Source organism: Dermacentor andersoni, chromosome 11, assembly GCF_023375885.2.
Source record: "Dermacentor andersoni chromosome 11, qqDerAnde1_hic_scaffold, whole genome shotgun sequence".
Lineage (NCBI taxonomy): Eukaryota > Metazoa > Arthropoda > Arachnida > Ixodida > Ixodidae > Dermacentor > Dermacentor andersoni.
Genome location: NC_092824.1, coordinates 88374245 through 88389146, shown reverse-complemented (window position 1 = coordinate 88389146; position 14902 = coordinate 88374245). Strand labels below are relative to the sequence as shown.

At 44.2% G+C, this 14902-nt stretch overlaps 1 protein-coding gene across 1 annotated transcript in view; it reads right to left on the bottom strand.

Moving 5' to 3' along the window:
- LOC126518319 (uncharacterized) overlaps positions 1–5464 on the bottom strand; it is a 103459-nt gene extending 97995 nt beyond the window's left edge. The window contains exon 1 of the transcript XR_008609714.2: positions 898–5464. The gene's annotated coding sequence lies outside the window, so the exon portion shown is untranslated. The remainder of the gene's footprint in view (positions 1–897) is intronic.
- Between the last annotated feature and the right edge of the window lie 9438 nt (positions 5465–14902).

The window sequence follows — 14902 nt, the reverse complement described above, 5'->3', positions numbered from 1 at the left end:
GTTATCATTAGCCAGGTAGAATAATTGTGGCTGTGCTTGTTAGACATTTTACAGCGAAGCTGTATACCTCTACCCATCTGCCGTATCCGTGGACAAAAACTCAACCAGTCAGAGAGGCGCGCGCCGCGTGCGCCGCTGGGTTCCTTGCAGCACCACCAGATGACGCTCACGTCCGCGCATGCGCGGCGGCGCAGGCCGTGCAGGAGAGATCAATAGAAATGAACCAGAAAGCTCGCCTTGGCACACAGAGTTCACTGTGAGCGTTTCCCGGTAAATATTACGGTTGCATAAACTGCAGTTGCCGGGAAGCGGCAACTGCAGCATACGAAGCAGCGAGTGACGTAGCTACACTTTTGTATGCAAAAGAATTACCCGCCTAGGAGCTGATTTGGGTTGCGGTAGTGCTGTGAGAAGGCCGCGTATAGTGATTCCTGAAGAGCAGCTTGCATACGAGACGTGGTCAAAGCGTGGTTAAGTGCACTTCTCTTGTCTCTGGTCCACACTTTGTAGGTGCACGAAGTAGTGGAGCAAGCCAAGTCGCAGACCGTTGGAACGTCTTAGGCGAGAAATTAGGTAAAGGGCAAGTGCTTGTCGCCACGTGAATAACTTCAAGCTACGTCACAATGGGTAAACGTTCTAGGTATCGTTTACAGCTGAGCTTTCCCACCACCTTTACAGGGTGGACTGGAGACTTTTTTTATTTGATTATTTTTTCTTCGAAATAAAATTAGCAAATAAAACATTTATAGCTTTTTATTTGCACTTCATTGCTAAGAATGACAACAATCATAGGCATATACTCATGTTTATAGCGCGTGAAATTATTTTTTAGGCAGTTACCTTGGAAGAACGAAAGACAATGGAACTATTACGACGTCACGTCTTCGATTCACTCACCTTGCTCGCCTGAATCGTACAGTGGGACGCCGTGCTGCCTCACACGCATGACATGGTGATGACGCACGAAAGGCCAGCATCGCCTTTGCTCGACAGATGTGGGCACGACACGACCCTGTCAATTTCGCGCCACTCGTTCTCGGCACCGATGAAAAAAGAAAAGAAACAACATCGCATGCGTAAGTAAGAAGCCCGGTGAAACAGATGCGAACACAAAACGCTGGCATTCGATTCGCGATTAATCATTCATCATTTTAGCCTTTAATGGATTAATCGCTTTCGATGCAGGGTTTGTCAACGATTAATTGATTAATAGAAATTTTCGCCGGACGCTTTCAAAAAGGTTGAAACAAAGCTACTTTTGTAGGGCCCTGTTTTGATGTTTTGAGAGGTGGAACCAAGTTCTAAACACAAGGGTATGAACGTTACAGTATAATCTTTAACGTGTTAAAGATTAAGTACAGCTTGCACTAGTGGTTTTTGAAAAGATAAGCAATACATGTTATAAAATGGCACCAGCAACAAGTTAACGATACGGCCGAGCAGACGTTGTAAATATCCATGACGTCACGGGCAAATTGTTGCGGGAGCTGCACAACAGCGTCACCACCCGTATTTTTTTTTCTTTTCTGGCTTGCCAAGCGTTTTTCTAACAGTAATATTGGCGTTTGATGGTCGTACAGAAACTTAATTTACTGATACAACTCGCAGTATATTTAACAGGGAGAGGCAGGCTAGTTGGTGGTCGATATTGGAATGCATTATGTAACCGCGCAAACGACAATGGACGAAGAAGGAAACACACAGGACAGGCGCGGAAGTTCCGCGCATGTCCTGTGCGTTTCCTTCTTCGTCCGATGGTGTTTGCGCTGTTACATAATGCATTCCGATATCACAGTATTTTCCCTGTGGCGTCCCCTTATAAAATGAGACAGTCGGTTTTCTGACGTCTATATCACGTCTACGCGAAAGTTTCCTGACCAGATAGAGAGCACTGAAATACCATACCTTACTGCAACACAGGCATCAAGATCTATAGCGACAAGCTGCAGCATGCCTTTATTTAGTGAACAGATGGGCCATGTGAAATCGGTTAATCATTAATGTAGAAAAAAAAATCCGTGATCTTCAGACTAATATATGGACGTGTCAGTGAATCTTAACATTCTGCTTAGCATCGATTCTTCAATCAAACTGTTCCTGTGATGAAAAAAACCTGGGCGCACTATTTGAGCAACACATGTCCTGGAATGAACATGCTGTAATAGCCTCAAGTAAAGTTTGAAACTTGAAGGCATTCTAGGTAAATTGCGCTGGGTAGTACCGCTCTGTCAAAAGAATTCTCAACAATTCTTTAAGTCCGTTATTCACTACTGTTTCTGACACTACTGACGAACATTCACCCCCTGCTTGTCATACAAAAACGCGCTATAATCAATGTTGCTGGTGTGCTTTACGGCACTCACACTTCGCCTATTTTTTGAGTAGCTCAATATTACTGCCGTTCCACTACTCGGCGGAAAGGCTTTAATGAATCGCTATCGTTCGGGTGTTGAGTCTTCGTCAATCCTCACAATGCTTGGCGACTTAAGGCTCTCGATACCTATTTATAACACCCACAGAAGTTACGTTTGGTTTGTTCCCAGGGTTAGAACTTGTCGTATTCGCAAGGTATCCTACGCGCTACCCCTCTTATTGAATCGCTTCGTTATTGCTTGTCGATTCTCGTGACAGGTACTGGTGGCTAACCAAATTCTAGTGTTTTACTTCCTTCTTTCCATTCTATGTCAAGGATCTCCGTTTATCAGTCATGCATGGTATTTATCTGTGGAAATTCTTTATTACTGCGCTTTTTTATTACTGGGATTACTGAATTGCCACTTCATTACTGAATTGTTTAATACTACATTTTTCATATTATTACTGTCAAATTATGTTTCTTTTTTTATTTTCAAATCTTGCGCACCACTGTGTTATTGTTTTACTGCACTTTGTTTTAGGTAAATGAACCCGTTGTCAAGTTTCTGCAGGGCGCAGAGGCCCCGAGTCAAGCTTCTAGCGTGTCTTATTTTTCTCTATGCTGGCAACATCGCTGACATGTTGAATAAACTTGAATTTCAACGTCACGAGGACGACCGCGGCAAAACGATGACACGACCACAAGGATGATGACGGCAACAACGCTCGACAAGGGGCGATGAGATACGGCAACGATGACGAGAGCACGGCGACAATGACAGGTTTAGAACGACGACACGGACATAGTGAACACGACAAGCACAAGGTTAAAGGCGGCGGTGATATGACGACAATGCGGTTCTGTCTATGGCGTCGGTGGCATTACTACTTAATTGTTGTGGCACAAAAAAGTTGCGCAGAAACCATTCACGATAATTTTCAGTGCAAGCTAATAGCCCAAACGACCGAACGAACGAACCAACCAACGAAGGACCGCACTAACGATTCACCAATAATCAACGATGAAATATAGGAACTGTTGAAAGAACAAACGAACAAAAGTACGAACTCACTAGTTAGTGAACCAACAAGCGAACGAACAAACGAACGAACGAACGAACGAATCAACCAACGAACGAATCAACGAACGAATCAACGAACGAATCAACGAACGAAGGAACCATCGCTTTCCTTGCCAAGCTAGACCACCGACTAACGACGAGAACAGACTAAAGAAGCAAGAACGCTGTCTGCATAGAGGTTGCAAACAAACATTCTATAGCGCGCGCCGCTGCTGCCGCCACCGCCGCTGCTGCTTAAGCGCCATCCTCAATGACGGCGCATGCACTATACGTGCTTGGAGTTCCAACATTTTCCTGCCCCAGTAGTTAAGTAATAACGCCACCACCGACATAGTCATCATCACGTCGTCATGTCAACGTCGCTGTGCCGTTATTTTGTTGTCATGCACATAATGTTGCTATTGCTGATTATCACTCAAGACCACTAGGTTGTTCATCGGCACATCAATAGCATTGTTAGGTTTATAGATAAATAGACTGACAGATTATCGTTACGAAATAAGTGTGGCCCGCAACTGACTCCCAAAGTTCGACGGGACAATAGAAGTGAAAATGCAGTTAGAAATAGAAGTGAACGTATGACACAAAGTCCAAATTGAACACACAAAAAACATTGAAGGTCATCCACAAAGAAAACAGGCACGGCAGAAATAGAATATACAATTCGCTGGAACCAATAATAATGCAGCATGGGCACGGGAAAAGCGATTTCCTCTCATTTTAAACACGTGCGTTGACAAAGTCAAGAAAATACCCATTACGAAAGACCGATCTTCAAGTATACTCTGGGACCCGAGCTCGTAGCTGCAAAACCAAAAAGTACATGACCTTCCGAGACCGTCTACGCAACGCTGCCGAAAAACGCTTTCTCAAGATAACAACTGCATCGAATATGCCCTGGATACGCGAGATTACAAATGTGTCCTACTTCTCTATGCATACACCAGCCACATGCATTCTTTCCTCGACAAACATCACACATCGCATTTCGCAGACATGAAATTGCTACAAAGACATCTGACAATGTGCATCGCCTGATCTAGTGTTTGCATTTCGCAATAGCTCCTGAATGGTGTAGTGCACAAACACAAAACAAAATGCATGATATAAAGCAAGTGCATAACCACTGCATGATTCTACTCGTTGAATAGGATGAAACCAAACAACTTTACATATCGTCGTTAGTGGTATAGCGTTTAAAAATATTCGCTTCAAATACATTCCAACGTGTGTGCTATAAACTTGTATGACTTTCTTTGTTCTGTAAAACTTTTTGTTCTTAGCGTTTCACTGATTCACAGTATTTTTACGCTGATGGTACCAAGACAGAAAGAGACAAAAACAAGGCCAAACGTCGCAAACAAATCGGCCTGCAGCAATCACAGAATACATTTAAAAGTTTTGATTACTTTCCGCAATGACGAAAGCTCAGGTTATTTTTTTCAATGCGTTGACATCAAATTCAGTGGCGTGCTGTGCTGAAAAGCAGCTGTAGCGCATTTTTTAAAACTTGATACACCTACTTCCCGTGAAAGAAAACGTCTGTAGCAAGGAGCAGTGGAAAGCACTTCGCGTATGACTGCTACTCCGAAATTTCATTGAGCGTGGTCACTTCAAAACACTTTCAAGATGCCTGCTTACCTCATCTGCTGGGAAGCGAAACTTGGCCCTGCTGTCCTTCCCCACTTTGCATGAACCAAGATCTAAGGGGATAAACGAGTGGCCAGCATCGTTTCAGTCCCATCATGATTTCTTTTAAAAAAGCATAGTTGTTTCGTTTGGACTGTACAAGCTAAATCTAATAAAGAAAGCAGGTAAGCACTCTTGCGTGCAACCACAGGCATAGACAATGGTGAAAGGGTAGCCTAGTCAAAAGCAAACCACGATATCAGTGCTGCCTACATCGCCTGTGATTAAGGAGAACGTGGCGTTTAATTACAAGTAAATTGCCAAAATCAAAAGAAAAAAAGAAACGAACCCAGCACAGTCGCTAATTTTGAAAATGCCAACCCACCCTCTCGCCCAACTATCCATACATCATAAAGTAACCCAGATAGAATGAAACAAACTTTTGCCTGCTGTGATTGGATACCGCGAGCGCTAAAATCTGATCAGCAAGCCAGGCCGCCAGAATAGCTGACCACCAGGTCCGCAGAACAAGCAGCAAAAGACCAGTCCGCAGAACTGCCATCCACTTGGTCCTCAAGACGGGCAGCAACATAGCAGGCTGCTAGAACACCTGGTCACCAGGCGCGCAGAGTGAGCAGCGTGATACCAGGTCGCTAGAAAAGCTGGCCACCAAGTCCACAGGACGGGGAAGGCACCAGGGCTCCAGAACAGCCGACCACCAGATCTGCAGTGCGGCAATAAAGACACCAGGCTGCTATAGATTGTTTTACGCAAGTGCTTTTGCCGAGCAAAAATCAATGGAAAGATTAGGACGCAAGAAGTCACGTCTTCGATGCACTCACCTTGCTGGTCTGGCTAATAGAGTCGGCCACCGCGCTACATCGCACGCTGGTCCTGGTGATGATGCACGAAAGGCCAACATCGTCTTTACCTGAAAGATGTGTGCACGGCAGGATCAGGTCGACCTTATGCCGTTTAATCGGGGCACCAATGAAATAAAGAAAAGAGCATGGCACGCGTATGTGAGGAGCACAGACAAAGGTGGGGCACACGAAACCTTGAGGTTCTATATTGCGCAGCGTAAATCGTGAAACGCCATCAAGATGTCCCCAAAAATGTAATTCGTCAGCATTCTCAAATACTCCAAGAAGTTTAACTCATTATGACATCACACCTTTTTATGTGTATGTGTGTGTGGTGTAGAAAAAGACATTGCCACTCCTAACCACGCTTGCTTCGCGCATAACTGCGCCAGGTGCAATCTAGCAAATGACAGGACGACAAGCCTTACTTGTGTCCGGCATTGGTAGTATATTTTTACTTTTCTGTTTTCATCTTGCAAATTTAGGGGTGCATTGGGGGGCGATTTCTTACGAAGGTAGTTTAACTTTTGCGAGATTTCACTCTTGACACTGCGCGAATATAGTGCGCTTGACACAGCACCGGAAACGCTCTCGGCTCTGTACGAGACACAGGCGAACGCAAGCGAAGCAACAAGCCCAGTGCCAAAAGCCAAAAAATGAATCATTCCGGTGAATGTGAAAATAGTTGGTTGTGCAGAATGGCCTAGGCCATAGTCCCGCGAAGGCCACGATATCGCATTTGCTGACGGGATAAAACAACCGAAGCTATGCGATGCTAACACATCTCAAACGCGACTGCAGGAGTTTTTTACGTCAATTATCTCTCGCCTTATTTGTTTATTATGAAAGTGCAAGATACGAGTTTCTTTCTACTTTCGGCGATGGCTTTTGTATACCTGCAAACTGGCTCATTAGACCTTTGCTTATAGTAGCGTGCAAATTTGCCTACGTGAGGCCTGATAACTGATTGTCGAATGTCAGATTTCCCCTTCCACTAATGCGACGTAAGGACGAAGGTGCTTGCGATTAATTTTCGTAGAAGGCTGAATTCTAACACCACCAGATTAATGGTTCCGAAAATATAACATGTATATGATTACGCTGTGTAATTTTTCGATTATGTGAATTCGTAAGTAACGTAATGTATGCCTGCTATGGTACTGCTGAGCCGGCAGAGTAAGACGAAGGTTGAATATTAGTGTGCATTACATTAAGAAAATGTAACCGACTTTGATCACGGCAAGTAAATTTACGGGAAAGTAAAATCAGTAGGAACCCATACGGTACGCTTTACGAGATCATAACCGACAGCTCACCGCTATCCTTGAAAAGGGTATGGGCACCAATATACGGAGCAGACACTTGAGGATTAACACACAAACCTGAGAAGAAAAATGTTAGGAATATTGTTCAGAGACAAGAAGACAGTGATATGGATTAGTTAGCAAACATCGCGTAGCCAATATTCTAGTAAACATTAAGAGGAAACGATGGATCTGGACGGTCCAGGTAATGCGTAGAGCAGATGACGGGAGGCGCATTAGAGTTACAAACTGGATGCCAAGAGAAGTGAAGCGCAGTCAAAGACGGCAGGAAATTAGGTGGTGTGATAAAATTAGAAAGTTGCCGCACATAAGATTGAATCAGCTGGCGCCAGGTTATGGAAATCGCTGGGAGAGCGCATAAACAGGCTGATCGTGATGACCTATAGAGTTTTTTTCTTGGCTACGGCTGTGGTCATGTAATTTTTTTATGTTACAGCCCAGCTTCCCAAATATTTATTGTCACTATATTTTGGATCGGTTTGCTTGCTTTTTTATCACGTTAACCCTTAGTCAATGTTCCATATAAGCGCCTATATGAAATATAGATTACACCATTAGCAAGTTATGCCGAAATTCAAACACTCATGTGGCATCAGTGCAGTGATATCACGTGGGCACCAGTTTTATGCTTCTCGAGGGAACTATGGTGACAAAATGTGTGTGCACACATGTATTACACATGTCTAGTTATATTAAGGATCCTGTACCACGTACTCATTCTGAAGGTTCGGCCAAGAATTGACACACCCAGTGGCACATACACAATGTCATATAATCAATCAAGTTCAGTAAGTAATCAATGGAATATAATGTGCCAGTCATTTCGACGTCTCAGAACTTCAAAGATACTTGAGTTTACTTTAATTTACTTTATTTAGTACTACCTTACTACTACCATATTGGTCAGCATACAGACGTTATATAAGCCTGTTTGCTGGTGCCTGCACTCGACAGACATACGAGGTGATCATTCTTACGTTTTACAGAATTTCTAAAGATCTCTTGTGGTAGATAGCAGAATTTCATACCGCGATCTGAAGTATTCGAAGAGGCTGACAATTTCACAAAACCGACATACACTCAACTAATTGATGCAAGTTCACGAAGGTCACTTTATGGCACATGTTGCGATTAGATTGCAAGGCATAGCGACTAGGAACCAATTTTGAGGATGGCATGGGTTTCACCATCTGCCACAGGTGATATGCAAATACTGTAAAATTTAAAAATGATCACCCGATATTAGTTTTCTAGACATGTATTCACAATTATGTCCGCCCGACCGACCGACCGACGCAGCAGCAGCAGCAGTCACGCCAAACCCAGGCGAGTAGGCAATGGAAGATTCGCTGTAAAATACATCTCTAAATAAGTGCGAAAGCTGAGAAATATGAATATCAAATGTGCTCCTATTACACTGTTTAGGTAATTAAGGTCATCTGCTCGGCGGCTTGCCGCCTGCCTGCCTACTTATCTCGCAACCTAGTTAACGACAGTGTGCGAGTGTGTGTGCACGTGAGTGTGCGCGCATCTGGCCTGCGTGCGAGAAAGACAATAAGAAGATGATGGTACGACTACGTCAACACAACGTCAAGAATGAAAACTGCGTTGTAGCAGGACAAAAATGACGACGACGCCATGGTGACAGCGATAGCACAAACACTGCGACGATGCCACAAGGACGAACACTGCAAGACGACCGCGCATCCGACGCGGTCATGACGAGAGCGACAAAGATTAACTATGACGTCAACGTGACGGCGATGACAATCACTTCAGGGGCTTAACGAAGACAGCACCACAAAGACTACAATGAGGTACGGAAACGATGACGATGACGGCATGACGACAATGACAAAGAAGATGGCGATGACACCAACATGCTGAGCATGACAGCCACAAGATTACAAAGTCACGACGACATGATGACGATGTGATTGTGATTGTGACGTCGGTCGCATAACTGCTGAACTGCTGTGGCAGGAAGAAACTGTGTGGAAATCATCGGCGATGATTATCAGCGTATAAATTGCCCGAACGAAAACTTAACGAAAGACTGAAGGAGTGAACTTACGAAAGACTGAAGTAGCTAACTAAAGAAAGAACGAAAGACTGAAGGAGCCAACAACGAACGAACGAACCATTGACTAACGAATAATTGAACGAAAGAACGAAAGAACGTTTTCCGTGCCGAGTCTAAACACCGACCATCGACCACCAACTAACGACGAAAACGGTCGAAAGGGGAAAAGAAAGCTATTCGCGTAAAATTGAAACATTCTACAGTACACACTGCTGCTGTCGCGACCACCGCTGTTAAGCGCCATAGTCAATGACGACGAATGCGCTGTTCATGCTTATAGTGCTCATATTTCCTTCCACATCACTGTAGTCATGCCACCGAAGACAGTCCTTTCCCCGTCATGTCAACGTCGTCGTGTCACAATCTTGCTGTCGTGCTCAGAATGTCGCTCTCGCCTATTATTATTAGTAGTAGTAATAGTGTTCTATAAATATTACTCCTGTTATATTATTAAGTTGTTGACAGAATGTAAGAAACTCAGTACGAAGCGACAAAGAAGTGAAAACTGTCCGGAAGCTACAAACAGACGTGAACAGAGACAAACAAAGGTCGTCCACAAAAAGAAGAGGCACGGGCAGAAACAAATGTTATACGATACAATGGTCTCACTAGTAAAGCAGCATGGGCAACGTACACTTCACTGTTCAAACTTTTAACTTAGTGCTTTGACCAATTGCGAAGATTCTACTTTCCCATAATGATAAGATCGCTTTTCAGATATTCAGAGGCCTAAGGACGTATCTGATACAGCAGAGGATGCATGGCCTTCTTGAACCGTCTACGCAAAGCTGCGAAACCACGCTTTCTCAAGGTTACAGGCCCCAAATACATCTGGTTACGAATGGGTCCTTCTCACAGCATACTCCTGTCATTATCGTTCTACCCTCGAAAAGCATCACACATCGCCTTCGTCGTCCTGGCATCGATACACAGACACCTCGCACTATGCATACACCTGGTATGATTGCATTTCGCAATAGTTCCTGAGCTGTGTAGTTTACAAATATTTAATTGTGTGATATGCAGCCTGTGCATAAATATTGCATGAATTTACTCGGTACATGCATAAAGCTAAACGTCGCCGCTAGTTGTGTAGGAATTTAAGAAAGAAACTGATTTAAATAGATTCCAAAAGTTGCGTTGGAGATGCATATAATTTATCTTTGGCATAATAATTTTCTGGGCGCATTAGTGATTCGGCATTCTTCCACCGATGATGCCACGACAGCAATCAACAAAAACAAGGCAAAACATGGGCAAAGATATACCTGCCCGCAATATTCCTTGAAGCGCTTCGTAATACGCAACGAACACAGGTTACTTTTTCTACGCGTGATCATCAAATTCTGTGACGTGCTGCAGTGAACAAGAAACTGCATTGCATTTGTCTACCCATTGATACGTCTACTTTACAGGCACCAAAAAGAAAGCGTTTACAGCAAGAAGCAGAAAGAACTTTGCACGTAGCTGCTACACAAGAAGTTGATTGAGCTCCATTACGTCAAGACAGTTGCTAGGATTGTGCTCCTCCCATCATCGGCTGCGACGCAAAACTTGGCCCGGTTACCAGTCGCCGTGTTTTATTAACCAAAGAAAAAAATATCGTATTATATAGGTGTTTACGTGCAAAAACCATAATACTATTGCTAGGCATGTCTTAGCGTCGGACCAGTTGGGGTTCATTACAGTGAACTCAATGGTAACTAAACGGGCGTTTTTGCACTTCCTCCACATAGAAAACCAGCCGCGGCGGCCGGGATTTCATCTTCACCCACTGGTGTAGCAGCGAACGCCGAAGCCACTATACGTCAACACGGTGGTTTGTCTGAATCAAGAGCCACGGGGGTGACCTACATACACGAGTAGCCACCATCCTTTCCGTTACATTGTGGTGTATAATACGGTGGGGTATAAGGATGGTTTACATTAAAGTTACTGACAACCCATTTTTAAGGACCTAGTTTTTTTATGGCGCAACGCAAAGCTCACCCTCGGTAGTGCTTACATTTGCACCGGTTACTTCCAAAAGCGCGTGGATAATTAGTAAGCAGAATTTTTTTTATCTGAGCAGCCTCTAAAGAAAGGTAAGAGGCCCTCCTACAACAACGCTGAGAAGTTAGAGCGATGCCTAGCTTGCCTCGCAAATTGCCCTGCTTTAACAGGCGTGAGCGGTTAACCGTGGTTGACCACCTACATTTAGATTTTTTTCAACCACCTTCAAAAATAAAAAGCCGGTGCAATAAGTTCGCGTTGTTGTACAGACATTTCTTATAGTTGTACTGCGTTTTTCCCCAAGTACACGCCTACGTCATGGCTGGCTGGCCCCCGTTGTCGTTGTTTGTCGATAGACGAGCCAAGCCAACTCATCGAAAACGAAAGCGAAGGCAGCGCCACTTTTCTGCTCACTACAAACGAAAGCTTATCTGCACATTGTAATTCAGGAAACACTTATAATAATAAAAAGGTATACTGCATTTCAATAATAATAAAAGGACCAGGAAATGCGTACACTAGTAGAAGGTCGCGTGGTGGACCTCTTATGCTGCTTCATGTTTTCGCCGCGTGGGGCGTCAAACAAAATTTTTCGCTAATTTCAGAGATTAATTAAAAATACAAATACACGTTTAATGAGACAAACATGGCTCGTTTTAGCCACTACGATAGGGAATCATTCCATCAGCGGGGTTATCTCAATTTAAGTTCTGAGCAGTCGTCTGTCCCTTTAAAGCTATTCATGAAAGCAAGTAAGTAGTCTTGCGTCCACCGCAGGAAGCCAATGGGGAAAATGGTGGCTTTAGGTGAAAAGAAGTCGCGATATCGGTGATGCCTACATCGCGTGTGATCGCGGCGAAGGCAACCTTTAAATACAAACAAATGGCCTAAATCAAATGGCACAAAAACTAACGAAGTCAACATAGTCGCTAATTTGAAGAATGTTAACTACCAACTCGTCCAACTTCCTGTTTCTATAAAGAAGCTTGGATAAAAACTTATGCCAAACGTGATCCCTTAACGCGTGCGCTATGTTGGGATTCAGCAGTAGATCACGCCACTAGAAGAGGTGACCACCAAGTCCGCAGGGCGGGCTGAGAGATACCAAGATACCAGGTCGTTACAACAGTTGGTAACCAGGTCGGCAGCGTGGGCAGTAAGGCGCCACTTCGCAAGAATGGTTGGCTACTTGATCCATAGAGCAGGCAGCAAGACACCAGTCTGATAGAAGAGCTGGCCACCAGGTCCACAGGGAGGGCAGCATGGTACCAGTACGCCAGAACTGCGGCTCACCAGCTGTGCATGGCGGGTACCGGACACCAGGCCGTTAGGACACCCCAATCATCCTAGCTCTCATGAAAAAGGTTCACTGAAGAGGGCGCGTACCTAGGAGCACAAACACAGTGACACTAGATAACGTGTAAGAAGTTCATTGGAGAGACCCGTACCGGTAAACTCAGTGACACAAGTTAGCCTGCAGGTTGGTAACCAACCCTGTTTCCGCAGCACAGCTGCCTGATGCTGTACACATTAGACCTTTTACTACCCCTTTACCCAAGTTGGCGTAAAACAGGTTAAGTACGGATTAACAAACTAACAGAAAGACAAGCATACTGCGAAGTTTGTAAAGTTCCAAAAGAATGGTAACTGCACGAGTGCATGAGTGTCAGTAGAGTGAATATACCTGTAATGTTCTCGTCTTCTCTCTTATTCAATCGTTATTTTTATTCCTTCAATCTCCGGTTATTTCCTTTACCCATTCTCACAGTATAAGGTAGCCAACATGTACTTATACTGGATAACCTTTCTTTTTTTCTCTCTATTTCGTTGTAGGTTTTGCGTTGTCATCTTTTAGAATACTACAATATTGAGTAAGTGGGCTCAATCTCTTCCGCGTTGTAGAATGATAACCTGGGCCCAACTTCATCACAGTCTTGTATTCTTAGCCCTTCTGTTGTCGTTTGAAAATATGCGGTTTCATTTATGATAAAGGACAATCGCACGCACGCGTTGCGCATTGATGTCTAATAGGTTTGCGTCACCGTCGATCAGGATGAAGCCTGAAAAGCCGTAATGTGCCTCTATGCTCAAGCTTTTATTTATGGGTTATAATATTCTGAAGCAACTTCGTAATTACCATGGATGCCGTAGTGAATAGATCAGGACTTATTTTTACCAGAGATTATACGACAGGAAAGCGCAGTACGTAGACAAGACCGATTTCACTGATGGGCTGCTGGAGAGATAAATGTAGCCAATAAAACAACGTACACTAAGCACTTATGATAGCTGAAAGTTTGTTAAAAAGTAGCGTCAAATGCATACTGTGAACACTGTAGGTGCTTTCACGCTATTTTCCCAAGAACTTTCGATTGTGAAGCAGCGCACGTCATCTATCCTCTTCGCATACTCTGCGTAATGTGCTCCTCACTGCAGCCGTTCCAGTTCAAGTCTGCAATATTGTAGTGAGAACATTAGGTAGGATAATTGTGGCTGTGCTATTAAGTATTTGTATGATTATAGCATCTTGCTCGCGCTTGATTCCAAAGAATAAGAAGTCTTCGTGTACTCGAACTTAGTGCACGTCAAATCGGCTTTTGCGCAATTACTTTGGTAGAGCGAAAGGCACGGGAAAGATTAAGACGCAAGCACTCACGTCTTCGATGCGCTCACCTTGACGGAATGGCCAGTACATTCTGTCACCGTGCTAACTTCCACGCTGGACTCGGTGATGACGCACGAAAGACCAGCATTGCCTTTGCCCGACAGATGGGTGCACGACCCGACCATGTCCACCTTGCTCCGTTCGTTCTCGGCATCAAACAAAAAAAAAGACATCGAACGTCTATGTGAGAAGGACGGTGGACAATGTGGTTTACACGAAGTCGCGAGATTTTATTCTCATCATCATCATCAGCCTAGTTACGCCCACTGCAGGGCAAAGGCCTCTCCCATACTTCTCCAACTACCCCGGTCATGTACTAATTGTGGCCATGTTGTCCCTGCAAACGTCTTAATGTCATCTGCCCACCTAACTTTCTGCCGCCCCCTGCTACGCTTCCCTTCTCTTGGAATCCAGTCCGTAGCTCTTAGTGACCATCGGTTATCTTCCCTCCTCATTACATGTCCGGCCCATGCCCATTTCTTTTTCTTGATTTCAACTAAGATGTCGTTTACCCGCGTTTGTTGCCTCACCCAATCTGCTCTTTTCTTATCCCTTAACGTTACACCCATCATTCTTTCCATAGCTCGTTGCGTCGTTCTCAATTTCAGCAGAACCCTTTTCGTAAGCCTCCAGGTTTCTGCCCCATATGTGAGTACTGGTAACACACAGCTGTTGTACACTTTCCTTTTGAGGGATAGTGGCAACCTACTGTTCATGATTTGAGAATGCCTGCCAAACGCACCCCAACCCATTCTTATTCTTCTGGTTATTTCAGTCTCATGATCCGGATCCGTGGTCACTACCTGCCCTAAGTAGATGTATTCCCTTACCACTTCCAGTGTTTCGCTACCTATCGTAAACTGCTGTTCTCTTCCGAGACTGTTAAACAGTACTTTAGTTTTCTGCAG